Genomic DNA, 26486 nt, shown 5'->3' on the forward strand with positions numbered 1-26486 from the left:
GGAGTCGGACGAAATCAACGCCCAGGGGCTTTTAATTCCACGAAGCTTCCAGAACAGCCGAGAGGGAGCAGAGGAGGGCCACGGGCCCACCACACACCATGGTGGCGCGGCCTGGGGGGGCGCGCCGCCCTAGTGTGTGGGTCCCCCAGACCCCCTCCGACTCCATCTCTTCGCCTATTTAATCCCTGGAAACCTAAAACTTCGATACCGAGAGCCACGATACGGAAAAACTTCTAGAGACGCCGCCGCTGCCAATCCCATCTCGGGGGATTCAGGAGATCGCCTTCGGCACCCTGCCGGAGACGGGAATCATCTCCCGGAGGGCTCTTCATCGCCATGATCGCCTCCGGATTGATGTGTGAGTAGTTCGCCCCTGGACTATGGGTCCATAGCAGTAGCTAGATGGTTGTCTTCTCCTCATTGTGCTATCATTGTCGGATCTTGTGAGCTGCCTAACATGATCAAGATCATCTATCTGTAATGCTACATGTTGTGTTTGTTGGGATCCGATGAATATGGAATACTATGTTATTTTGATATCGATGTGTTGTTTATCGATGTGACTCCAAGAGGGAGTATTTATGCTCGATAGTGGGTTCATGCCTCCATTAAATCTGGGACAGTGACAGAAAGTTCTAAGGTTGTGGATGTGCTGTTGCTACTAGGGATAAAACATCAATGTTATGTCTAAGGATGTATTTGTTGATTACATTACGCACCATACTTCATGCAATTGTCTGTTGTTTACAACTTAATACTGGAGGGGGTTCGGATGATAACCTGAAGGTGGACTATATAGGCATAGATGCATGCTGGATAGCGGTCTATGTACTTTGTCGTAATGCCCAATTGAATTCCACATTACTCATTATAATATGTATGTGCATTGTTATGCCCTCTCTATTTGTCAATTTCCCAACTGTAATTTGTTCACCCAACATGCTATATCTTATTGGAGAGACACCACTAGTGAACTGTGGACCCCGGTCCAATGCTTTACATCTGAATACAATCTACTGCAATACTTGTTTTATTGTTCTTTGCAAACATCATGTTCCACACTATACATCTAATCCTTTGTTACAGCAAGCCGGTGAGATTGACAACCTCACTGTTAAGTTGGGGCAAAGTACTTGGATTGTGTTGTGAAGGTTCCACGTTGGCGCCGGAATCCCTGGTGTTGCGCCGCGCTACATTCCGCCATCAACAACCTTCAACGTGCTTCTTGGCTCCTACTGGTTCGATAACCTTGGTTTCTTACTGAGGGAAAACTTGCTGCTATACGCATCACACCTTCCTCTTGGGGTTCCCAACGGGCGTGTGTTTACGCGTCATCACTCCTCCTGGTAGAAGAACTCCTCCTCTTCGTATTCCCCGGTACTATCGTCTATAATGGATTACGAGGATAACAATCACCACACAATTCTTAATGGCTACTTAGCCTTAATGGCTCACTCAAGATGACTTAGCATCATCACAATCATCTTTTCACATATAACTAAGGTTCCATTTACTTTTAGTATTTTTAAGAAAAATAATTTCCTCTCATTACAATTAATTCCATTTAAATCCTCAAATAAGTAAGTATGAGGCCAACATAACTAAAAGCAGTGCCTCACCTCCAATTACTTTGGAAAATGATTTAAATGAAGTGCTACACCTCATAAAGTTTAAATATTAATTTCTTGGAATAAAATAAAATGTGTTATATTTACTACATAGCCATTATTTAAATTCTAGCTCAAATATTACCATAACAACTATACCATATTATTACATATTAAATTAGAGAGTTAAAAATGAGAATCATAGCAATTGGATTCACTTCAAAATTCATCATATTTGATTTTATAAATTTATTTGAGTTTTGAAAACTCTCTGTCTTGTTATTTTTACCACATTATTTCTACAACCGGTATGAGGTTGAATCTAGTTGGGTTGGTTAGAACTTTTCATAAGCTTTCTAATGATATAAGGTTTGTTAAATTTGGTTCAGTAGATTTGAAACTATTTAAATTTGATCAAAGCATCAGCAAGCAATTCCTAATTAAATTTTAAATTCAGTTTTGAATTCATGGGCTAGCGCGGGAATTTTAACAGGCTAGAGGGGTAGAGAGTAGTTGGGCCGGCCCACTTCGCGTCCAGCGCGAGCAGGCTGCCTGACTAGCGGGACCCACGCGTCAGTGGCTTTTAAAACGCGAATCGGTATCGACTAACGTGAGATGTAGGATTAGGAATAGATCGTGCGGCCGACGAGTATCGTCGTCTCCGACGAGATCCCGTGCCTGCGACGGCGAGACTAGGGGGTCGGAGGGCCTACCGTGTCTCCGGCGGTCGTCGGAGAGGTGCGTGGTGACGTTGGCATGGACGACGAGTCGACTGGTACCGGTGGCGTCGCTCGAGGTGGCTCCAATCGACGACGAGAAGCTGCGGGTACTGGCGGGCTCCGACGTCAAATTGGCACTGCTCCGGCGAGGATGTGGCTAATCAACTGGTCGAGGAGAAGCAGGGATGAGAGGAGAGTGAAGTGGTGTGAAGAGTTTGGGAGCGGGGGTGCTCTATTTATAGAATTCGAGGAGTGTCGCGGGTGCTCGGTGAGGTCGATCATGGCGCGGCCGTTCCAGTGCGTGAAGGGGCGAGGCGAGGACGGCGTGCGATGTCCAGCATCATAGCGATGCTCAACGGCAAGCTGGCGCAGAAAAAGGGTGAGGCGACGGCTCGGGATGGTGCAGCGACTGCCGCGGTACTTATGGAAGAAAGTTGACGAGGACGACGGCGACGGTGCCTCCGCGTGCTTTCGAGCGTTTCTACGCGCTAGCTGGAGAGGAGGTGGTGCTCGATGCAGAAAAGGAAGAGTAGGGGAGGACGGAGGAGATGGGGCGTGTCCATGCTCTGGCGCGTCCAATACGCGGTGAGCACGCACGCTGGCGTGCCTGGGCGCGTCTGGGCGCGTACTGGCATGGCCAATGCCAGCCTCTCGCGTGCCAGGGCCGTGCATGGTCGTGATTAGTGATGCAGAGAGATGCTCCAGGACAAGGTTAAAGGGAGAGTGGGGGTGCAGAGAGGGAGCTGTCATGGAGAGCGGCATGGTGCACGGCATGGCCGTGTTCTGCCCTCTCCTTGCTTTAATCATCAAGGGCAAGTACTGGGCTTGGTCCAGGGGACATAGAGGAGTAATTATCATCACAAAACCAAAGTGGTTTAGGCTAAAATCCAGTGAATAAAGCAGGTTTCACTTCGCCAGAAAGTTGTCAGCAAGGTGTTCGACACAATGCCCGCATGAACCAAAATTTGGAATTTTTCAGTGAATTTTGGTGGAGTGTAATTGAATAATCAATGTAGCATAGTGGTGGTGGTGGTGTGCAAAATGGTGCAGTTTTGTGAAATTTCAAATTTGGCATAATCTTAACTTTGCTGTCGGGTCTCATCTTTGCCTTTTTATTTTGAGCAGTTGGTGATGATCTGGTCAAAGTGGTCAACACCAAAGTTGTTCACCTTCATGTGGTCTTGGATGAGGTGCAAAGAGTTGGCAAGTTTTAGTTGCAAAATCTCTAAATAAGGTGGCTCAAAGTAGTGACCAGATTAGAAATTGCAATTTTGACCATAATCATATGTGAGATAGAATTTGAATTTATTTTCAATTTGATTTGGTTTTTCTTGGTCCCATTGATGTGGTTGAGTGTTAAAATTATATAGGAAAGTAATCCAAGCAATGAAACCAAGTTTGGTGGCCTTTGGCTCAAATTTGCATTTTTGCCTAGTTTTCCAAATTCACCTCTATGGACAATTTTAGTTTCTTTTTATTTTCTTTCATTTTATCTTGGAATGGAGTTGTTAAGTGATAGGTAGGGTGTATTAAGGTTTTTGAAGCTTCTCAAGAAGTTAGATCATGGTTTGGACACTTATTTCTAATTATGTCCATAGGCTCATATTAACCCTATCTTGATTTTTTTTATCTTCCCTTTATTTCAAAGTGTGTATAGAGGTCTTAGAATCCAAACAAACAAGTTACACAATCAATCATGGCATTAGCAAGTCACTCATGCATGCATGGTATGCAAAAATTTAAATCCATCTCAAGTTTTTGTTAACCCTAAATTTTGTCATTTGGAACTTGTGTCTTTTATTAACTTTGAAGTTTTGGGATGTTACAATGTTGATATGGAAGAACTTAATGTTGCTTCCTTAAACATGATGGGTGAGTTAGTTTTCCATGCTCTCCATGATAAGAAATTTTCTTGCTCTAACTTCATGGAAATCTTGGCTTTTGCCATTGAGAGCACAAAACTAATTGAGAAAATGGAAGAGCATGAGCGAGAGTATGCGGACGAGATTGCAACTCTTAGTGAAGCTCTTGAAGAACAACAAACCACCAATTAATCTCTTGAGGAGACCTTTACTCTAGAGCTATCTAAAGTAAAGGAATCTCGTGATAGAGCTTTAGAGGTGGCACATGATTTTCAAATTAAAAATGATGAGCAATTTAAGGCTCTCAACCTAATAGAGATTGCTAAGTTGCCTTCTCCTTGTTCTATAATTGATAATGCTTGTGCTACTAACTCTACCTCTTGTGAATCATCCATCTTGAAGGAGAATGTTGATCTAAGGGCTCAACTTGCTTTCCTAACAAGCAATTATGAGAAATTGGAAGAAAGTCATGGAAAGCTTTCTAGCTCCCATGATGATCTTCTAGTCTCTCATGATTTGCTAAAGTTAGCTCATGAGGCTATCATGTCAAAGGTAAAATCGTGTGAGCCTCATGTGAATACTAGTACTACTTCCCAATATGCTATTTTGCCATGTGCTAGTGCTTTTAGTTCACCCACTCATGCTATTGACTCATCTTGTGGTGAACTACCTTCTATGCCTTGTTACTCTACAATTCCATGTGCTAGTGCTACTAATTCACCCACCCATGCTATTGCTATATCTTGTGGTGAATTACATACCTTGCCTTGTTGCTCTAACAATGAAGCTTCCACTTCCTCTAGTACTTGTGTTGTTACTAACCATGTAGGGGAAATCGAAGAGCTCGAGGTCCAAGTCACTTCTTTTTAAGAAGGACTTGGTAAAGGGTCATGAAGGGAAGCGATCCCCCAATGACAAGTGTGGACTTGCATTCAACTCCAACGACAAGAAGAAGTCCACCATGCACAAGCGGAAGAAGGACCAAGGGCATGTGAAGGACCCCGCCAAGATTGTGTGCTTCAAGTGCAAGATTGAAGGGCATCATGTTAGATCGTGCCCCTTGAAGAAGAAGCCACTTGGCGAGAAGAAAAAAGGGAAGCGGCCTCAAGATGGAGCTCATGGTCTACCTCAAGGCCAAGCTCAAGTTCTACCTCGACTTGAAGAAAGGCCGCTACCCAAGAAGGATCAAGCCAAGGCTCCCGTTGTGGAGAAATCAAGTGAGAAGAAGGAGAAGAGAAGAACATGATACATATGCCATGAGAAGGGCCACATCTCCTCCTTTTGCACTATTGGTATCTCATCCAACCCTATCTTGATCGGTGGTGCTTATTCTCTTTGCAAGGATAAGGTTGGAAATGTGCTTGCCAAATATTTGGGCACTCAATGTGGTTTCTCAAAAAGAACCATTTGGGTTGCCAAGCCTATTGTAACTAACTTCTTAGGACCCAACTTGGCTGGGGACCATCAAGCCAAAATTTGATCAATAGGTACATATGGAGGGCATGGAGGCTTGACTAGTTCATGAAGACTTAGGGGATCTTCATCATTCTTATTTCCTCAAGTGAAGTAGTATCCCTTTCATCCTTTACCCATGCACCTCCTTGCGGTAACGAGTCATCAACTCCTTTACATTCAAAGTTACTCGCCCCCTTTTACATGTGTTGGTTTTGTACCTTGCATGTGGTTGTGTATGTTGTGCCTCCTACTTGCTTATCTTGCTTGCATGCATATATATGTTGGGTGGCACATCATGTACAATTGTTCTTTGTCGAGCCTATTGCATCTTGTTGATATCTTAGTTGTTGGATCGTGTGAGAGAATTAATGGACTATCCCATTTTGGGGGAGTGATATGCTTTGTGCAGTTCACAATCCTAAAATGTGCGACATGATGAATTAAAATTCCATAATGTCCATTAATTATCTCACTTGGTTCTTATTTCCCTCTTGCACGAAAAATGTCTTTATCACATTATGGGGGAGTATTACGCTTTGTGCATCTTCCAAGCCTAGAAAATGTGAACACTTGATGTTATGTCACATAGAGTTGATATTTTAGATTATCTTTTTCCTATGTGACATGTTTGCTCAAAGAAATCCCTTTTTTCCTAAAATGCACTTATTGCTATTCTCTTTGATTTTGTCTTCCTTGCTTCTTTTGGATCTCCTTATTTCACTTGAAACTTTTTAGTGTTTTGATAAACAATGGTTGAGTGATTATCCCGCATTTGTTCATTTTGTATTCAAATGCAAAATTCTAAATAGTGCACTAATCTTGGGGAGCTCTCCTATGCTTGTTAGAACACTCTCTTGTTTCAAGAATTTGACTTTGGAAGACAAACCTTTTCTTTCGGTACTTTTGTGCCATCATGAAAAGCGTTGAGAGTTTCGTTTATTTGGAACCTTGCTTTCTTTGGGAGTTGGTTATCTCATTACTTTATATTTGGTTTTATTTCCTAAAATGAGATAAGTCCTTGAGCATGCTTGTTTTGGATATCTTGCTCTATTTCTCTTGTACCTATCTTGTGTGTGCATGTTTCTTTGTGGATAAATATCTTCGTGATGTTGTCCACTTAGAGAGACTTATATACATGAGAGATGGTACATGTCTTTTGATATCCCTCTTTGTTGGAGTCCATTCCTTTATTCTTATTTGACTCTTTGATGGCTTCACAAAGATCTTGGTTATGAGTGCTTGTGTTACCCTATTTGTATCTTCACGCACTCATACTTGTTTTTGGCACAAGCTTTGTTTTTTTACTTGCCTCTTATTAAGCTTGTGTTTCTGTTAGGTTCATTGGATTGCTTGCTTCATTTGTCAAAGCTTTCTCACCTTCATATCCTCTTGCAATCTTTGTTCCTCAATATAGTTGGATTCCCTCCCGGTATTCGTCATTGAATACGTGCATTTGATTTCACTCACATTATGAGAAATGCACACCTTATGGAGGAATTCTAACTATATTGGCCTTCCAAACCTTTCGTCCATTTTGGCAATCGATGCCAATGGGGGAGAAGTTTGGAGGGTTTGAGGGAATTTCTTTTGTTTGGTTCTTAATCATTTGCCTCTCGTGCTTGCATTTGTTGCTTTGCATGGTTGAATATTTAGAGGATACTCCGCTAGGCTTTAATTGCCGATATATGTAATGAAATTCAAGTTCATTCACACATGCATATATTATGGGGGAGTTTGTTCCAAATATTCAACTTGGGTTGTTCGCTAAATTCCATATTTAAACCCTCTCAAAGAGATTGTCAACAATTACCAAAATGGGGGAGATTGAAAGAACATGGAGCCCCCATGTGTGGTTTTGGTAATTGATGACAATCCCTATGGACTAACGGTTGTGTTGAGAATCTATCTTAGGTAGTGTCCATAGCCATGTGTCGGTTTCAAGGTTGAAAGATGGAGACGATCGAGTACGATGAAGACGGTGTCGAAGAGAGACGGAGACGGGGTTGAAGATGAAGAGGGATGAAGACGGCGTAGAAGATGGACGAAGACGGTGGCGTGCGTACAAGATGGATGAAGACGGCGTAGAAGATGGATGAAGACGGTGGCATGTACAATGATGAAGAGGGTGAAGACGGAGCTTGCCGACTCGAGTGGAACGCGCAAGGACAAGGTTTGTGCTCGATAGGATAGGGGGTCGCATCATCGGAGAGAGCTCAAACCTTGCATGCATTGCATCGTGTTTCTTGGTTGTTCTTGGTTCTTATACATGATATGGGTTAGAGTTTGTGATTCATTCTCATGACAAGCTCTAGCTCATTGGAAACAGATTTCGGATCCATCGCATGTTGCATGTGCGAGGGTGATGATTTTCCCGATATACCATATTGAGAGGATACGCCTCTATGACCATGAGAAAATCATCCCCCACTAGTTTTCATATTTCCACTTTTTGTTGGGTTACTCCTGGTCGCCCTCGTTCCAACAAAATTGGTTTCACCTCATTTGGATCTTCCTAACTCAAGATATCGCATTTTCCGTATCGTCATATTTGAAAAAGAAAAAGAAAAAGCTTTTTGGGCCGGACCGGTACTACCGCTTGAAATACCGGTCCAAGTACCGCTTTCGGCTTCCAGGCTCCCTGGACTCAAACCGGTACCTGACCGGTACCGGACCGGTAGTACCGTAACATAGTTACGGTACCAGGCCGGTACCGGGCCGGTAACGGGCCGGTACTACCGCTCTCTCAGATCTAGATCTGCTTTTTTGGCATAAGCGGTAGTATCGCTCGGCAAAGCGGTACTACAAGTTTGGGGCATTTTCTGTCTGTTTCTGCTCAGTTTGCGCGCGAGCGGTAGTACCGCTTTGACAAGCGGTAGTACCGCTCGGGCGCGAATCTGACCGTTTTTCAGCCCCAACAGTCATATTTTTGGGCCCCCTATTTATACCTCTCTTCCACCTCCGACCCAACTAGCTCTTCCCTTCCATTCTCTCTCCTCCATTGTTGACCTTGAAGAGCTTGTTCCTCCTCTTGGTCCCTCCACTATTTCTTGCATATTTTTGGGGGAAAGGAGAGAGGAGATCTAGATCTAGAGCTCCACGAATTGAATCCCTCTCCAAGTGAGGGGATCTTGCTAGATCTAGATCTTGGAGTTATTTGGTGTTTCTCCTCATATTTTGTTGTTCGTCCCTTATTCCCCCAATAGCTTTTGTAGCTTTGTTGGAATTTGGGAGAGAAGAACTTGGGCATCTTAGTGGTGTTCTTAGCCATTGCATTAGGTGCATCGGTTTGGGTTCTCTCCGGGGTTTCGGTCTCGTAGAGGGCGTGTTTGACCTTAGTGGTGTTGTTGCCTTCGTGGCCTTGTTACCTTTGTGGTGTTGTAGCCTTTGTGGCCTTGTAGCCTTTGTGTCCTTGTAGCCTTTGTGGCGTGGTAGCCTTTGTGGCGTGGTAGTCTTTGTGGCCTTGTAGCCTTTGTGGCGTGGTAGCCTTAGTGGCGTGGTTGCCTTTGTGGAGTGTGTTAGCCTTTGTGGTTTTGGAGCCGGTTGTGGCGCGTTGGTGTCTTGGTGGCCTTGTTCCCATTGTGGCGTGTTGTAACCTCTTGTGGCCTTGTACTTGAGAGCCTCCGTGTTGTGGAGTTGCCTCAAGCTTGATACTTGGGAGTTTGCCCAAGCTTGTACGGGTTCGGTGACCACCCTTAAGGGTTCCTTAGTGGATCGAGGCTTTCCTTTCGTGGAAAGGCTCGAGGAGAATACGGTGGCCCTAGTGGCTCATTGGAGTGCCTCGTGCCTCCACACCGCTCCAACGGAGACGTAGCACCCTTGGGTGTGAACTTCGGGAAACATCGTCGTCTCCTCGTGCAGCGGTTACTTCTCAACCCGAGCTCCTTTATCTATGCGCTTTAGCTTGTTATATCTATCTTGCCTGATGTGCTGTACCTAGCTTGTTATCACCTTGTTGCTCATCATGCTAGCTTAGGTTGTTGGTGCTCTTAGGCAAACCCCTAGTTGATAGACCTTGAGCTAAACTAGTAAACACTTAGTAGTTTTATTCCGCCTAGTTTAGTTCTCAAGTAGAAGTTTTTATACACCGCCTATTCACCCCCCCCCCCTCTAGGAGACGTCCTAGTACATTCAATTGGCATCAGAGCTAGGGCTCTCTTATCTTGTTGGGCTTCACTGCCTAGAGAGTAATGACGTCGGCTAGAGGATTAGTGCACATATCCTCTTTTACATTTGATGGCACTAACTATGATGCTTGGAAATCCTACATGCTTGATTATTTTAGGGGCATGCACCCACATGTGGAGCAAATTCTTGATATGGGTTTTTCTCCTCCTAAGGATCCACAAAATCCATCTTTTGAGGAGAATAAAAACTCTTATCTAGATGCTCAAGCTACTACAGTGCTTTGCCGTGTTGTGAGTCATGTAGTGATCTCCTCCATCGCGCCCTTCTGGAGTGCTCATTAGTTTTGGACAAAGCTTCGAGATACATATGGTGGGTCCAAGACCATGGAGGATGATCGTACGCCTTCCACTTCACCAATGTGTGGTAAGACATAAGGTAATGATATGGTGAGTGGTGATGAACATTGCATTGTTGATAGTGAACCTTCTCTTGATGATTCTTCATTCATATCCCATTGCAATGTTTCATCTTTGGACTTGAACACTTGTAGCACTATAAATTCTTTACATGCTAGTGTTGGTAGTCCTTGCATATCTTCATACCATGATGATATCCTTGCCTTGTCTTGTTGCCATAATGATCATACTTTGCTTTCCTCTAGTAGTTGTGTGACTAACAATGTAGAGGGAACCAAGGATACTATGGGCCAAGACAAGATCTTGGATGGAGCTTCAATTACTTCATCCTCTTCATCATCTCATGGTTCCTACACTTGCCTTATGGCTAAGGCTTCTAAGGTATCTCCTTCCTTGGAACCCTATCTATCTAGTGATGATGAGGATGTTGATATGGAAGAACTTAATGTTGCTTCCTTAAACATGATGGGTTAGTTAGTTTTCCATGCTCTCCATGATAAGAAATTTGCTTCCTCTAACTTCATGAAAATCTTGGCTTTTGCCATTGAGAGCACAAAACTAATTGAGAAAATGGAAGAGCATGAGCGAGAGTATGCGGACGAGATTGCAACTCTTAGTGAAGCTCTTGAAGAACAACAAACCACCAATGAATCTCTTGAGGAGACCTTTACTCTAGAGCTATCTAAAGTAAAGGAATCTCGTGATAGAGCATTAGAGGTGGCACATGATTTTCAAATTAAAAATGATGTGCAATTTAAGGCTCTCAACCTAATAGAGCTTGCTAAGTTGCCTTCTCCTTGTACTATAATTGATAATGCTTGTGCTACTAACTCTACCTCTTGTGAAGCATCCATCTTGAAGGAGAATGTTGAGCTAAGGGCTCAACTTGCTTTGCTAACAAGCAATTATGAGAAATTGGAAGAAAGTCATGGAAATCTTGTGAGCCTCATGTGAATACTAGTACTACTTCTCAATATGCTATTTTGCCATGTGCTAGTGCTTTTAGTTCACCCACTCATGCTATTGAATCATCTTGTGGTGAACTACCTTCTATGCCTTGTTGCTCTACAATTCTATGTGCTAGTGCTACTAATTCACCCACCCATGCTATTGCTATATCTTGTGGTGAATTACATACCTTTCCTTGTTGCTCTAACAATGAAGCTTCCACTTCCTCTAGTACTTGTGTTGTTACTAACCATGCAGGGGAAATCGAAGAGCTCGAGGCCCAAGTCACTTCTTTGAAGAAGGACTTGGTAAAGGGTCATGAAGGGAAGAGATCCCCCAATGACAAGTGTGGACTTGGATTCAACTCCAACGACAAGAAGAATTCCACCATGCACAAGCGGAAGAAGGACCAAGGGCATGTGAAGGACCCCGCCAAGATTGTGTGCTTCAAGTGCAAGATTGAAGGGCATCATGTTAGATCGTGCCCCTTGAAGAAGAAGCCACTTGGCGAGAATAAACAAGGGAAGCGGCCTCAAGATGGAGCTCATGGTCTACCTCAAGGCCAAGCTCAAGTTCTACCTCGACTTGAAGAAAGGCCGCTACCCAAGAAGGATCAAGCCAAGGCTCCCGTTGTGGAGAAATCAAGTGAGAAGAAGGAGAAGAGAAGAACATGCTACATATGCCATGAGAAGGGCCACATCTCCTCCTTTTGCACTATTGGTAACTCATCCAACCCTATCTTGATCGGTGGTGCTTATTCTCTTTGCAAGGATAAGGTTGGAAATGTGCTTGCCAAATATTTGGGCACTCAATGTGGTTTCTCAAAAAGAACCATTTGGGTTGCCAAGCCTATTGTGACTAACTTCTTAGGACCCAACTTGGTTGGGGACCATCAAGCCAAAATTTGATCAATAAATACATACGGAGGGCATGGAGGCTTGACTAGTTCATGAAGACTTAGGGGATCTTGATCATTCTTATTTCCTCAAGTCAAGTAGTATCCCTTTCATCCTTTACCCATGCACCTCCTTGCGGTAACGAGTCCTCAACTCCTTTACATTCAAAGTTACTCGCCCCCTTTTACATGTGTTGGTTTTGTACCTTTCATGTGGTTGTGTATGTTGTGCCTCCTACTTGCTTATCTTGCTGGCATGCATATATATGTTGGGTGGCACATCATGTACAATTGTTCTTTGTCGAGCCTATTGCATCTTGTTGATATCTTAGTTGTTGGATCGTGTGAGAGAATTAATGGACTATCCCATTTTGGGGGAGTGATATGCTTTGTGCAGTTCACAATCCTAAAATGTGCGACATGATGAATTAAAATTCCATAATGTCCATTAATTATCTCACTTGGTTCTTATTTGCCTCTTGCACGAAAAATGTCTTTATCACATTATGGGGGAGTATTATGCTTTGTGCATCTTACAAGCCTAGAAAATGTGAACACTTGAGGTTATGTCACATAGAGTTGATATTTTAGATTATCTTGTTCCTATGTGACATGTTTGCTCAAAGAAATCCCTTTTTGCCTAAAATGCACTTATTGCTATTCTCTTTGATTTTGTCTTCCTTGCTTCTTTTGGAACTCCTTATTTCACTTGAAGCTTTTTAGTGTTTTGATAAACAATTGTTGAGTGATGATCCCGCATTTGTGCATTTTGTATTCAAATTCAAAATTCTAAATAGTGCACTAATCTTGGGGGAGCTCTCCTATGCTTGTTAGAACACTCTCTTGTTTCAAGAATTTGACTTTGGAAGACAAACCTTTTCTTTTCGGTACTTTTGTGCCATCATGAAAAGCGTTGAGATTTTGGTTTATTTGGAACCTTGCTTTCTTTGGGAGTTGTTTATCTCAATACTTTATATTTGGCTTTATTTCCTAAAATGAGATAAGTCCTTGAGCATGCTTGTTTTGGATATCTTGCTCTATTTCTCTTGTACCTATCTTGTGTGTGCATGTTTCTTTGTGGATAAATATCTTCGTGATGTTGTCCACTTAGAGAGACTTATATACATGAGAGATGGTACATGTCTTTTGATATCCCTCTTTGTTGGAGTCCATTCCTTTATTCTTATTTGAATCTTTGATGGCTGCACAAAGATCTTGGTTATGAGTGCTTGTGTTACCCTATTTGTATCTTCACGCACTCATACTTGTTTTTGGCACAAGCTTTGTTTTTTACTTGCCTTTTATTAAGCTTGTGTTTCTTTTTGGTTCATTGGATTGCTTGCTTCATTTGTCGAAGCTTTCTCACCTTCATATCCTCTTGCAATCTTTGTTCCTCAATATAGTTGGATTCCCTCCTGGTATTCGTCATTGAATACGTGCACTTGATTTCACTCACATTATGAGAAATGCACACCTTATGGAAGAATTCTAACTATATTGGCCTTCCAAACCTTTCGTCCATTTTGGCAATCGATGCCAATGGGGGAGAAGTTTGGAGGGTTTGAGGGAATTGCTTTTGTTTGGTTCTTAAGCATTTGCCTCTCATGCTTGCATTTGTTGCTTTGCATGGTTGAATATTTAGAGGATAGTCCGCTAGGCTTTAATTGTCGATATATGTAATGAAATTCAAGTTCATTCACACATGCATATATTATGGGGGAGTTTGTTCCAAATATTCAACTTGGGTTGTTCGCTAAATTCCATATTTAAACCCTCTCAAAGAGATTGTCAACAATTACCAATATGGGGGAGATTGAAAGAACATGGAGCCCCCATGTGTGGTTTTGCTAATTGATGACAATCCCTATGGACTAACGGTTGTGTTGAGAATCTATCTTAGGTAGTGTCCATAGCCATGTGTCAGTTTCAAGGTTGCAAGATGGAGAAGATCGAGTATGATGAAGACGGTGTCGAAGAGAGACGAAGACGGGGTTGAAGATGAAGAGGGATGAAGACGGCGTAGAAGATGGAAGAAGACGGTGGCGGGCGTACAAGATGGATGAAGACATCGTAGAAGATGGATGAAGACGGTGGCATGTACAATGATGAAGAGGGTGAAGACGGAGCTTGCCGACTCGAGTGGAACGCGCAAGGACAAGGTTTGTGCTCGATAGGATAGGGGGGTCGCATCATCGGAGAGAGCTCAAACCTTGCATGCATTGCATCGTGTTTCTTGGTTGTTCTTTGTTCTTATCCATGAGATGGGTTAGAGCTTGTGATTCATTCTCATGACAAGCTCTAGCTCATTGAAAACGGATTTCGGATGCATCGCATGTTGCATGTGCGAGGGTGATGATTTTCCCGATATACCATATTGAGAGGTTACACCTCTATGACCATGAGAAAATCATCCCCCACTAGTTTTCATATTTCCACTTTTTGTTGGGTATCTCCTGGTCGCCCTCTTTCCAACAAAATTGGTTGCACCTCATTTGGATCTTCCTAGCTCAAGATATCGCCTTTTCGTATCGTCATATTTGAAAAAGAAAAAGAAAATGCTTTTTGGGCCGGACCGGTACTACCGCTTGAAGTACCGGTCCAAATACCGCTTTCAGCTTCCAGACTCCCTGGACTCAAACCGGTACCTGACCGTTACCGGACCGGTAGTACCGTAACATAGTTACGGTACCAGGCCGGTACCGGGCCGGTACTACCGCTCTCTCAGATCCAGATCTGCTTTTTTAGCATAAGCGGTAGTACCACTCTGCAGAGCGGTACTACCGATTTGGGGCATTTTCTGTCTGTTTCTGCTCAGTTTGCGCGCGAGCGGTTGTACCCCTTTGACAAGCGGTAGTACCGCTCGGGCGCGAATCTGACCGTTTTTCAGCCCCAACAGTCATATTTTTGGGCCCCCTATTTATACCTCTCTTCCACCTTCGACCCAACTAGCTCTTCCCTTCCATTCTCTCTCCTCCATTGTTGACCTTGAAGAGATTGTTCCTCCTCTTGGTCCCTCCACTATTTCTTGCATATTTTTGGGGGAAAGGAGAGAGGAGATCTAGATCTAGAGCTCCACCAATTGAATCCCTCTCCAAGTGAGGGGATCTTGCTAGATCTAGATCTTGGAGTTTTTTGGTGTTTCTCCTCATATTTTGTTGTCCGTCCCTTATTCCCCCAATAGCTTTTGTAGCTTTGTTGGAATTTGGGAAAGAAGAACTTGGGCATCTTAGTGGTGTTCTTAACCATTGCATTAGGTGCATCGGTTTGGGTTCTCTCCGGGGTTTCGGTCTCGTAGAGGGCGTGTTTGACCTTAGTGGTGTTGTTGCCTTCGTGGCCTTGTTACCTTTGTGGTGTTGTAGCCTTTGTGGCGTGGTAGCCTTTGTGGCGTGGTAGCCTTTGTGGCCTTGTAGCCTTTGTGGCGTGGTAGCCTTAGTGGCGTGGTTGTCTTTGTGGAGTGTGTTAGCCTTTGTGGTTTTGGAGCCGGTTGTGGCGCGTTGGTGTCTTGGTGGCCTTGTTGCCATTGTGGTACGTTGTAACCTCTTGTGGCCTTGTACTTGAGAGCCTCCGTGTTGTGGAGTTTCCTCAAGCTTGATACTTGGGAGTTTGCCCAAGCTTGTACGAGTTCGGTGACCACCCTTAAGGGTCCCTTAGTGGATCGAGGCTTTCCTTTGGTGGAAAGGCTCGAGGAGAATACGGTGGCCCTAGTGGATCATTGGAGTGCCTCGTGCCTCCACGCCGCTCCAACCGACACGTAGCACCCTTGGGTGTGAACTTCGGGAAACATCGTCGTCTCCTCGTGCACCGATTACTTCTCAACCCGAGCTCCTTTATCTATGCGCTTTACCTTGTTATATCTATCTTGCCTGATGTGCTATACCTAGCTTGTTATCACCTTGTTGCTCATCATGCTAGCATAGGTTGTTGGTGCTCTTAGGCAAACCCCTAGTTGATAGACCTTGAGCTAAACTAGTGAACACTTAGTAGTTTTATTCCGCCTAGTTTAGTTCTCAAGTAGAAGTTTTTATACACCGCCTATTCACCGCCCCCCCTCTAGGCGACGTCCTAGTACATTCACTCGGAGGATTCAGCTTCACCCTCCGAGGCTTGATACGTGTCGTCCTTACCGGAACCATCGCCGGAGTTATCATCTGAGCGATGTGCGCTGGACACGGAGCCTTCTCGTCGACTTTGTCTTCCTCATCATCCTCGTCGTTGAACAAACCAGGCGGAGGAGCATGCTTCTCATACCAAGCGGAGTGATGCACTCGCTTGGCAAAGAGCGTGTCGAAGCCTTCGGTCTCCGCGAGACCCTTCTTGACGTTGGTACCCTTTGGGACTCCGCGTGCAACAGTGGCAAAGTTCATGGCGGGGAAGTACAACTTGCACATCGCCAAGGCTATCGAGGCGGCTCCGTGAGCTGAGGATTCTTGCCAATCTCTGATCAGATCCGGCACCATCTTCATCATCTTCGTCATCCGGTCGATGATTGAGGTGCGGGATCTCTTCAGGGACAGCTTTTCCGCGATACCACCGCAGGCTTGGAAGAGATTGTCGATGGAGTTCCGGGCTTCCTCATATGCCTCCGTCCTCGAAAGAGCAGAGTCGTTGGTCCATTCAAAACCGAGAAATGCTGATTCGTACAAAACAAACGAATTATTAGTTTCTGGAATAGGATGAAAATCACGCAAAGAAGATACCGGAAATACGAAGTCCTTACGGAAGAACAACTCATCAATGTCGTTCGCCTCCGCCTCGTAAGCCTTAGCCATTGGCGCCAAAGTTTTGACCCTCTGGTTGCTCGCTTTGAGCTTCTCGGCTAGCTCCATCATAGCCTTGGCATGCTTCTCCTCGAGTTCCCTCTTTTCTTTGGTTTCTTTCTCAGAAGATTCCTTGAGGAAATTCTTGAGGGAGGCGTGCTCGGCCTTTAGCACCTCGAGCTGGGCAGAGATGTCATCAATAGAAGGACGCTTGGCAAGTTGTTCTGTAAGGCGGAAAGCAAGATGAAAATAAATACACAAAGAAATTTTCCAGTAAAAAGTGTGTTGAGGAGCTTGAAGCAAAGTCGGAACCCTTACCCTCGCTGTCTCTCAGATGGGTCTCGAGGAACGATATCACCTTCTGTCTCTCCTCATCCCTTTTGTGCAGCCCCTCGATCTCCGCCTTCTGCTCCAGCACCATCGTACGCAGATCTTCGTGAAGCTTACGGGTGTTCTGTGAAGCAAATGGAAAAGGTTACCCGGAAATTTAAAACCTGGGGGGCTGGACGCGAAGTTCAAAAAATTCTTATGCTAGGAAATTTTAAGTTTCCGCTGAGATCTATTGGTGTTGATGCAGTTAAAGCATCGGTTCACATATTTTACTCGGAAAATTCTAAACCAATGCTTGGGGGCGGGGTTACCAGGTGCAGGTGCTTGTTCTTGGCGAAGAAGGTTCTGAGGCTGCCCTCGAGCGCCGTTAGATACTTTTGCTCTGACTCCGGGTTCACCCACACTTCATTCATTAAGTTTGTCATATCTGAATGATGTTGTGATAGAGAAATCCGTTGGAGATTCGGAAACAGATGCGGGTGCGTCTGGGGCGTACCAGTCGCACCGCTCAGCAACAACTTTTTTTTGACATCATTAGCCGTAGCTTCAGCCAAGGTAACGTTGGTGTCTTCCGGCATAGGTTGGGATGAGGAGGCGCCCTTGTCAGATTCTGCGGTAGGTTCCTCCGGAATATCATCAATGTTGATGATGTCTTCCGGGTTTTGAGCCGTGGAAGAGGTGGCCTTGGGCGGAACCCCCACTTCCGGAGTAATTGACATGTAGGCAAGTGAAGGCTTGGACTTTTTCTTGGGATTCCTAGGGGGCTTGCTTCCGGAACTTTTGTTGCGTATCAAGAAAAAAAACATAACACTTAGCATGTGCTGAGATGAGATGCAAAAGTAATCAGCCAGAAGTCAAGCACTTACGAGTGCGCAAGGAAAAATTGCTCGATGTTCGGTTGTGAGTGATTGCTGGTGTCAATCTGTTTGAGGAGCTGCTTTTCCTTCTCGGCTTTCCGGGTGGCTGCGGCGCTTGCAGCTTTGCGTGAATTTTTCGGAGCCGGGCCGGAGGTTGCAACCCTCTTTCGTTTAGCAGGAGGAGGAGCTTCAGGGGACTCCGTGTCCGACGCGGCCTCCGGGTTGGTGTTGCCGGAGTGCAGAACTCGGGTTAAAGTTCCGAGATCCTTTTCCTCGAGGGCTTCAAGCTGAACATACAAAAACAAAGTCTTTAGACAAATTCGCAGGAGTGCAAAGGGAATTGATGATTAGTCGGAAGACTTACCGTGGTGCCGGCGCCACCTGTGTGAATGTCAATATTACACACGTGAGAGCGAATGTCACGCGGAATTTTGATCATCACCCGGATCTGCTTGGCTAGGGCGTCGGAGGAGAGGTTGTCCTTGGAGGCGCGCATGGTGTCGTTGCGCCCCGTGTATTGGTACATCAAGCGATCTCGATGTTGCAGTGGTTGGACCTGCTTGGTGAACCAAGACATGGTCAGGTCCTTCCCCGACAGGCCGTCCTCCGTCAGCTTACAGATCCACCTGACCGCCCTTGTCAGCTGAGGCGACATGGAGAAATGGGGGCATTGGGACCAGGTAGGAGTCTCACTGGCGGGTCCATCCTTAAACTTCGGCAGCGTCTTCGATCTAGCCAAATTGGAGACATCCTTCACGTAGAAGAAGCCTCCGGACCAGTATCTGACGGATTCGTGACGATCCGTGTGTGGGTAGACGCGGCAGGGGCGGAGCTTGAAGGTGATGCTCCACAGGTGGCCAAAGACGAAGTCTGCGGGACATATTCCTTCTTGATGCCAAAATAGTATTGGAATAAGGTTAGCTCGGGGGCTACCCGGAGATGACCCTCGCACAGGGTGACGTGGATGGTGATGGCGAGGATGCTGTTGGGTGAAATGTTGTGGGGCTGCAAGTTGTACGCCTTAAGGATTTCCATGAAGAAATCGCTTGGCGGCAGCGAGAACCCGCGTTCGACCAATGCCTTCGTCAGCACCCATTCTCCGGCTTCGCGGGCTGGGATCAGGGCACCCGGAACCGTTCGCTAGGATCCAGGTTGAAGGAAACCCTCCGCCTCGAGGTTTCAGAGTTCACTCTCTGTAGTGGTGCAGGGCCACCGTTGCCCTTTGACCTCGCCTTTGCGAGATCGAGCCTTTGACTTCTTGGTGGCGACCTATTCCGCCTTGTTTTCCATCTATTTTGGATCCTTCCAGTTCTTCTGGGTTGGCCGATGTCCCTTCAATGTTCTTGCTGAAACCCTTAGAAGGATCCAGCTGAACAAGGCTGAACGGTGGAGGGGAGGAGGAGATGGGCACTGCTGAGATCGGTTCCGTCTGAGAAGGAGCCAGAGTCGAGGAAGACATCTGTAAAATGCGAAAAACTTAGCCGGAACTATTACTACACCCTAGTCATCCCTACCAACACCGGTGAAAAATCTCGAAGCTGAAGAACTTACCGGAATGGTTTCCGCGGAGGTCGGAAATGCCGGCGGTGAGGTATTTGCTGCGGTGGCTCGTCGGACTTAAGAACTCGAAGAACTCAGTACGGCAGCGCTGTGCTCCGGCGAACTTCCGGCAGACTCCGGCGCGATGGAGGACTGGAGCTCGGTGGCGGCACTAGACGGAGAGGTGAAATGGGGGGAATGACTGATTACGAGTATGCGGTGAGATATTTATAGGCGCTGGATGAGAGTTCTGCTCTGCATCTTGTGGTCGGAACACAAGCATCGCGCCATTGGATGATTGACACGTGTCGAAAACCCTATCGGTAAAAATGGCTAAGGATAAGTTACCACTCTAACTGCCCGAAAATGACGCCAAGATTGGCGAAACCTTTTCAATCTTTCGGAGATTCCGGGTAAGAATATAAAACGACGAGCCGTTATCTCTGTGGGGGAGTAACCCGAAGATTCGTTATAAAAACGAGGTCGATGGATGAAGTCCCGCGGGATGAAGGTTTTTTCCAGCATGCAAGCTGGAAAGGAAAAAATTCATGAAGTTGGAGTTCTTCAATTTTCCCCATGTTACTGAGAGGATTGTCGGAACCAAAGATGATTCGATCAAGGCGGAAACGAGAGGTGAATCTCGGAGAACTCTAGGGGCTACTGTTGTGGGTATACTTCATAGGTGTACCATCGACAGTGCCTAGATCCGGCAGGCCCGGGTGGCCCATAGACGGTGATGGTGGAATGAGGCCCATCGGGCGGCCCAGTTGTTGTAGATCAAGATGGATGAAGTCCAGCCCAGGAACAATGAGCCAGATCCACCGACCAACACTGGAAGTCGGATCCGGCCTGGCCCATTAGGGGTAACCGGATCCAGTATGGCGTATGAAGGGAAGGCCGATCCTTGACGTGCATGGCAATGTAATATTCCGTAGTTAGGCAACTTGTATTCCGACTAGGACACTCCGTGTAAACCCTAGATCCGTGCGCCTTTATAAGCCGGATCCCGGGAGCCCTAGAGGCAGAAACACAACTCATTGTAACAACGCGAAAGCGCCCAGATAATTCCAGACAAGCAGCAGTAGGCCCTGTCATCGTGCAGGTGTTCCGAAGCTGGGTAAATCGCGTACCACCATCCCGAGGACTCTCCGCCCGATGGGCCCTACTTCTTCTTCCCCTCGTGAGGATCCCTCCTCCGAGGTACCGTCGAATAGGCAACGACAGTGGCCTTGGTGTTGGGGGCTTCACGCGCGCTTGGCCTCCGATCCGGAGGCTGCAGGTCTCTTCTGTTTTGCGGGAGGAGCACCTTCAGGAATTTCCGCATCGGACGCGGCTTCCGGGTTCGACGTGCCGGTGTGCGGGATCCAGGTCAGGGTCCCAAGATCCTTCTCCTTGAGGGAGTCAAGCTATAAGTACAAGCTAAAGTCCTTGAGGGTATCAGAGGAAAGATTGTCTTTGATTGCCCTTTGACTTCGCCTTCGCGAGATCGAGCTTTGGATTTTTTGGCGGCCACTTCCTCCACCTTCTTCTCCATTCGCTCCTTTCCGGCTTGTTCCGCCGGATCGGTGCTGGCTCCTTCAATGGTTTTGCCGGATCATTGAGCAGGATCCAACCTAACTGGGACGAGAGGCGAAGGAGCAGAAGAGATGGGCGTGGCCGCGATCGGCTCCAACTGTGAGGGAGGCGGAGTAGAAGAAGACATCTACATTGAATGAAAACTAAATTTAGCCGGAGCTGGAACTACTCATAGATCATCCCTACCAACACCGATGAAAAGCTCGAGGCCGGAATACTTACCGGAGATGGACGCTGCGGCGGTCGGAGTTGCCGGTGGTGAGGTTTTGCTCCGGTGGCTCGCCGAACTTAAGAACACCGAAGAACACGGTGCGGCGGCGTGAACTCCGGCAGACTCCGGCAGACTCCGGCACAGGGGAAGATGAAGCTCGGTAGCGGCGCTCGGTGGAGAGGTGAATCAGGAGGAGAATGGTGCGATTAGAGTGGGCGGCGGTGATATTTATAGGCGTGGGCTGAGATTTGTGTTCCGCATCCTGTGGTCGGAACGCAAGCGTCGCGCTGTTGGATGAGTGGCACGTGTCCAAAACCCTAGCGGTAAAAATGGCTAAGGATCAAGTTACCATTCGAATTACCCGAAAATGGCACCAAGATTGGCGGAACCGTTTGAACCTTTGGAGGATCCGGGTAAAAGTTCCAATTGTTAAGTCATTATCTCTACGGGGTAGTAACCCAGAGACTCATTTCACGATGAGGTCAATGGATGAAGTCCCGCGGGATGAATGACTTCTCCGCCTTACAAGCTGGAAAAGGAAGTTTCATGAAGTCGGAGTTCTTCAAGTTTCCCCAAGTTTCCGGGAAGCTTGTCCAACATGAAGATGGTTCGAGCAAGACGGAAAGGGAGGTGAACCTCGGAGAACTCTGGGGGCTACTGTTGTGGGGATACTTCATGGGTGTACCATCAACAGTGGCTAGATCCGGCAAGCCATGTTGGCCCATAGATGGTGATGGTGGCATAAGGCCCATCGGGCGGCCCAGATGCTGTTGATGAAGATGGAGGAAGTCCAGTCCAGAAACAAGGAGCCGGATCCACCGATCTACTCTGGAAGTCGGATCCGGCTTGGCCCATCAGGGGTAGCCGGATCCAGTACGGCATATAGGGAAAGGCAGACCCTTGACGTGCACGGCAATGTAATGTTCCATAATGAGGCGTATTGTATTCCAGCTAGGACTCTCCGTAGAAATCTTAGATCCTGGCGCCTTTATAAGACGGATCCCGGGAGCCCTAGAGGCACAACCAGAACTCATTGTAGTAACGCAAAAAGCGCCCAGATAATTCCAGACAAGCAGCAGTAGGCCCTGTCCTCGAGCATGTGTTCCGAAGCTGGGTAAATCGCGTACCACCGTCCCGAGGACTCTCTGCCCAATGGCCCCTACTTCTTCTTCCCTCCATGAGAATCCCTCCTCTAGAGTACCGTCGAATAGGCGAAGACACATGGGGACTTGAACCTGGGTGGCTGGATTGTACATCCACTTTCCTAACCAACTACGCTAGGCTCATTTCTTAAATTAAATAGTTACCTTTTTTCCAAGATAGTACTGCTTGATTGCTTTTTTAGTTCTATAAATTAAATATGAAAATTAGACAATTAATGGTGTGAGTCTATGGTTTGTTTTGAAAATAACTATTTAATGAAGTTCCTCTTCTGCCACATCATGGTTTTGAAAAATAACTTTTGCATATCACTTTCTGTAGTTTGCTAAACACTAACTTAAGAGGAAAAAGTGGTCTTCTTAATCCATGAGGGAGCACAATCTGCTCCTAGGAAACACACACGTGAAATAATAAAATAGTACAGTCCAATTGTTCCAGAAAAGATTAGCAAAAATAACTTGATTTATATTTCATTCTCGATCTTGCGAGGAGCTTTCAATGGCTGACTTCTCGTAGCATGGCACCCCGCATTGGAATTTAAGAAAAGGAGCATCACACACAGAAGAGTTTTTGAGCATTGAGCAAGATGGTTGCAAATTCTTAACACTCTTAATACTTTCATGTTCAAATAAAAATATAAAATAAATCTAATGATTAGTACTCACTTGTTTGTTATTGGTTCGTCGCAAGGCAAAGAGTATCTATAATAAATAGTATTACATACCAATTGATGTAACATATACTATAGCACACTGTTAAACTCCCATCAAATATATGAACATGCCATCATGTTTAAATAAATGCTTTACTCGTAAACTAGAGAGTAAGTACTTTTTAAGAAAAATAACTTTAGAACTTGAACTCATGACAGCGCCAATGTATAGTTCGTGGTGGGTCGTCTTGGTTTATTTTAGGAGGGCACGGTCGATGAGCACGGGAAGGACCACCATCAACTTCTCTGACATGTTGCCCTTTGAGATATCGTCGGCCTTCTTCTTGTCGTCCCCGTGGTGGCACACGTCACAATTCAATTCCATGTTCTTCGTCTTGGCATCATCGAGGAAGGTACGGACGTCAGCGAGATTGGTCCTGCTTTCTAGTTCCTTGGAGAAGTCTTGCAGCTTCACACCACAGTCTTTAAAGCACCTTTCATCGGCTTCAGATATGTCCTCGATGTTATAAAGCTCGTTTGCGTCGAAGCCTGCATCCCAGATTGCCTGAGCTGTCGCTCGGACCGCGAACTCGGCCAGCCCACGCACGTCGGTGCACATTTTTGGCTTGACGAGCTGGGCCTCCGACAGGACGGAGACACATTGTAACACCCCAACTTTTGCAACCTTGACTAATTGTCCTTATTGCAAAAATTAGGGGGAACAAAAACTTTTTCTTTAAGCTAATTAAGATGAATTACCTTGATCTATTTGTTAAGATGAATTGCTTTGATCTGTTGGTAGATGTATTGTCTTGTTTTGCTTGTTGAGTTTTGCCTTGAGCTACCTCAAAGAACAACACCTCTAGTGGTCAGACAAACAACTCACCTAATAAAACACATGTGTGACCTAGGAAGAATTGTTTTCCTTCTTACTACATCAAGCTCTTCTTCTGATGGCAACATGAGTATGCCATCTTGATGTTTCTCTTTGTGTTACTCTAGCTCAATCATCCTTAGTTCAAAACTTGGGATCATCTACCCGTAGCTACATCCCTCTCTTATACCCACTCATCCTTGTTGGTTTTGAGGCGATGTCGACCATCTGTGTTGACATGCTTAAAATGTCCAGACTTTGGCAATTGATCTCTAAGCAACCACCACTGTTATTGCTGATCTCAGTGCATGGATCCCATCTATGTAACAACCTCTTCAACCTCCACGTCTTGCATGTCTCAGTCAATCCTTACAGCTCATATATTCAACTTGATGTTGTACCCTATTCAATGATTCAACCCTAGATCACTTCCTCCCATTTTACCTCTTGTGTTTATTCAAGTTTAATCTTCACAAAACCAAGAGTGGAATGATGGGTACATTTTGTAGCCACCATCTACCCTTGAGAACACTCCTCCCTAAATTAGTTTTCTTTCTCAAGCACCCTATTGTTTTCCTTCTCTGGTTTTGATCACAAAACTATTTCTAGTTTTATTAAAGCTTCTCAAAATATTTCTTCAAAGAAAACAAGGAACTGAAATGGATTTTTGTTTTCCATCCCATTTCTACCCCGTACTGATTTCTGAAAAACTTCTACTCTCTATTTGGCTTTCTTTTTAACAAAAAACTTGTTTATGGTACCTACACCATTTCTTGTTTTCCTCTTGCTTATTTTACATTTAAGAAAAACTCTACTTCACTTGAGAGAGTAAGTAGAATATTTTGAACTCCTATGCTCCACCTAGTTTTGTCTCAACATCATTAAAATTCCATTTCACTTGAGTTCATTCCCAATTGTCTCTAGACAATTGAGGTGTGTCCCATACCTTTCAATTAAACTCTGTTTCAAATGGCAACTCTTGCACATCTCTGATCTACCACATTGTATTCCCCCATCCTCCAATTCTTGATCAAATGGATGATCATTTTATACTTTCAAACCAATCTCAATTGACCTCCCATTTGTAGACCCATTTATATTCTTTTCCATCATTGCCTTGACCTCATGATTTCATGATTTAAGTCACCACATTATTCATTGTGGGTATATGGTTATTTCACTCACCATCTCTCTTAAACTTGCTATACCATTGCCCAAATCACAATCCCCATCCCATCTACCTTGGCATGCTCATGCATTGTTGCAGGTGGCCAACCCCAATCTTTTAATTTTGAATTCAAATGAAAACTTTAATTCATCAAAATCATTCACTGACATTACCTCCTCAACATCATGCCTTGATTTATTCACATGAATGTTGTGCATCTCTCTCACATTTCTCACTTGCTCATGACAAGAAAGGAGCCGGCCATGACTTGAAATTCGGCCAGCCCCTCCTCCTCATTTCCTTCTCTTGCAAGCCTTGCCTCCTGATGGCGTGTATTTCACACGTTCGTTGGGCAACCCCAAGAGGAAGGTATGATGCGCACAGCAGCAAGTTTTCCCTCAGAAAGAAACCAAGGTTTATCGAACCAGGAGGAGCCAAGAAGCACGTTGAAGGTTGATGGCGGCGGGATGTAGTGCGGCGCAACACCAGAGATTCCGGCGCCAACGTGGAACCTGCACAACACAACCAAAGTACTTTGCCCCAACGAAACAGTGAGGTTGTCAATCTCACCGGCTTGCTGTAACAAAGGATTAACCGTATTGTGTGGAAGATGATTGTTTGCAGAAAACAGTAGAACAGTATTGCAGTAGATTGTATTTCAGTAAAGAGAATTGGACCGGGGTCCACAGTTCACTAGAGGTGTCTCTCCCATAAGACGAACAGCATGTTGGGTGAACAAATTACAGTTGGGCAATTGACAAATAAAGAGAGCATGACCATGCACATACATATCATGATGAGTATAGTGAGATTTAATTGGGCATTACGACAAAGTACATAGACCGTCATCCAACTGCATCTATGCCTAAAAAGTCCACCTTCAGGTTATCATCCGAACCCCCTCCAGTATTAAGTTGCTAACAACAGACAATTGCATTAAGTATTGCGCATAATGTAACTAGTGACTACATCCTTGAACATAGCACTAATGTTTTATCCCTAGTGGCAACAGCACATCCAAAACCTTAGTGGTTCTTGTCACTCCTCCAGATTCACAGAGGCATGAACCCACTATCGAGCATAAATACTCCCTCTTGGAGTTACTAGCATCAACTTGGCCAGAGCATCTACTAATAACGGAGAGCATGCAAGATCATAAACAACACATAAGCATAACTTTGATAATCAACATAACAAGTATTCTCTATTCATCGGATCCCAACAAACGCAACATATAGAATTACAGATAGATGATCTTGATCATGTTAGGCAGCTCACAAGATCCGACAATGATAGCACAATGGGGAGAAGACAACCATCTAGCTACTGCTATGG

This window comes from Lolium perenne, chromosome 1 (assembly GCF_019359855.2).
Source record: "Lolium perenne isolate Kyuss_39 chromosome 1, Kyuss_2.0, whole genome shotgun sequence".
NCBI classification, from domain to species: Eukaryota; Viridiplantae; Streptophyta; class Magnoliopsida; order Poales; family Poaceae; genus Lolium; species Lolium perenne.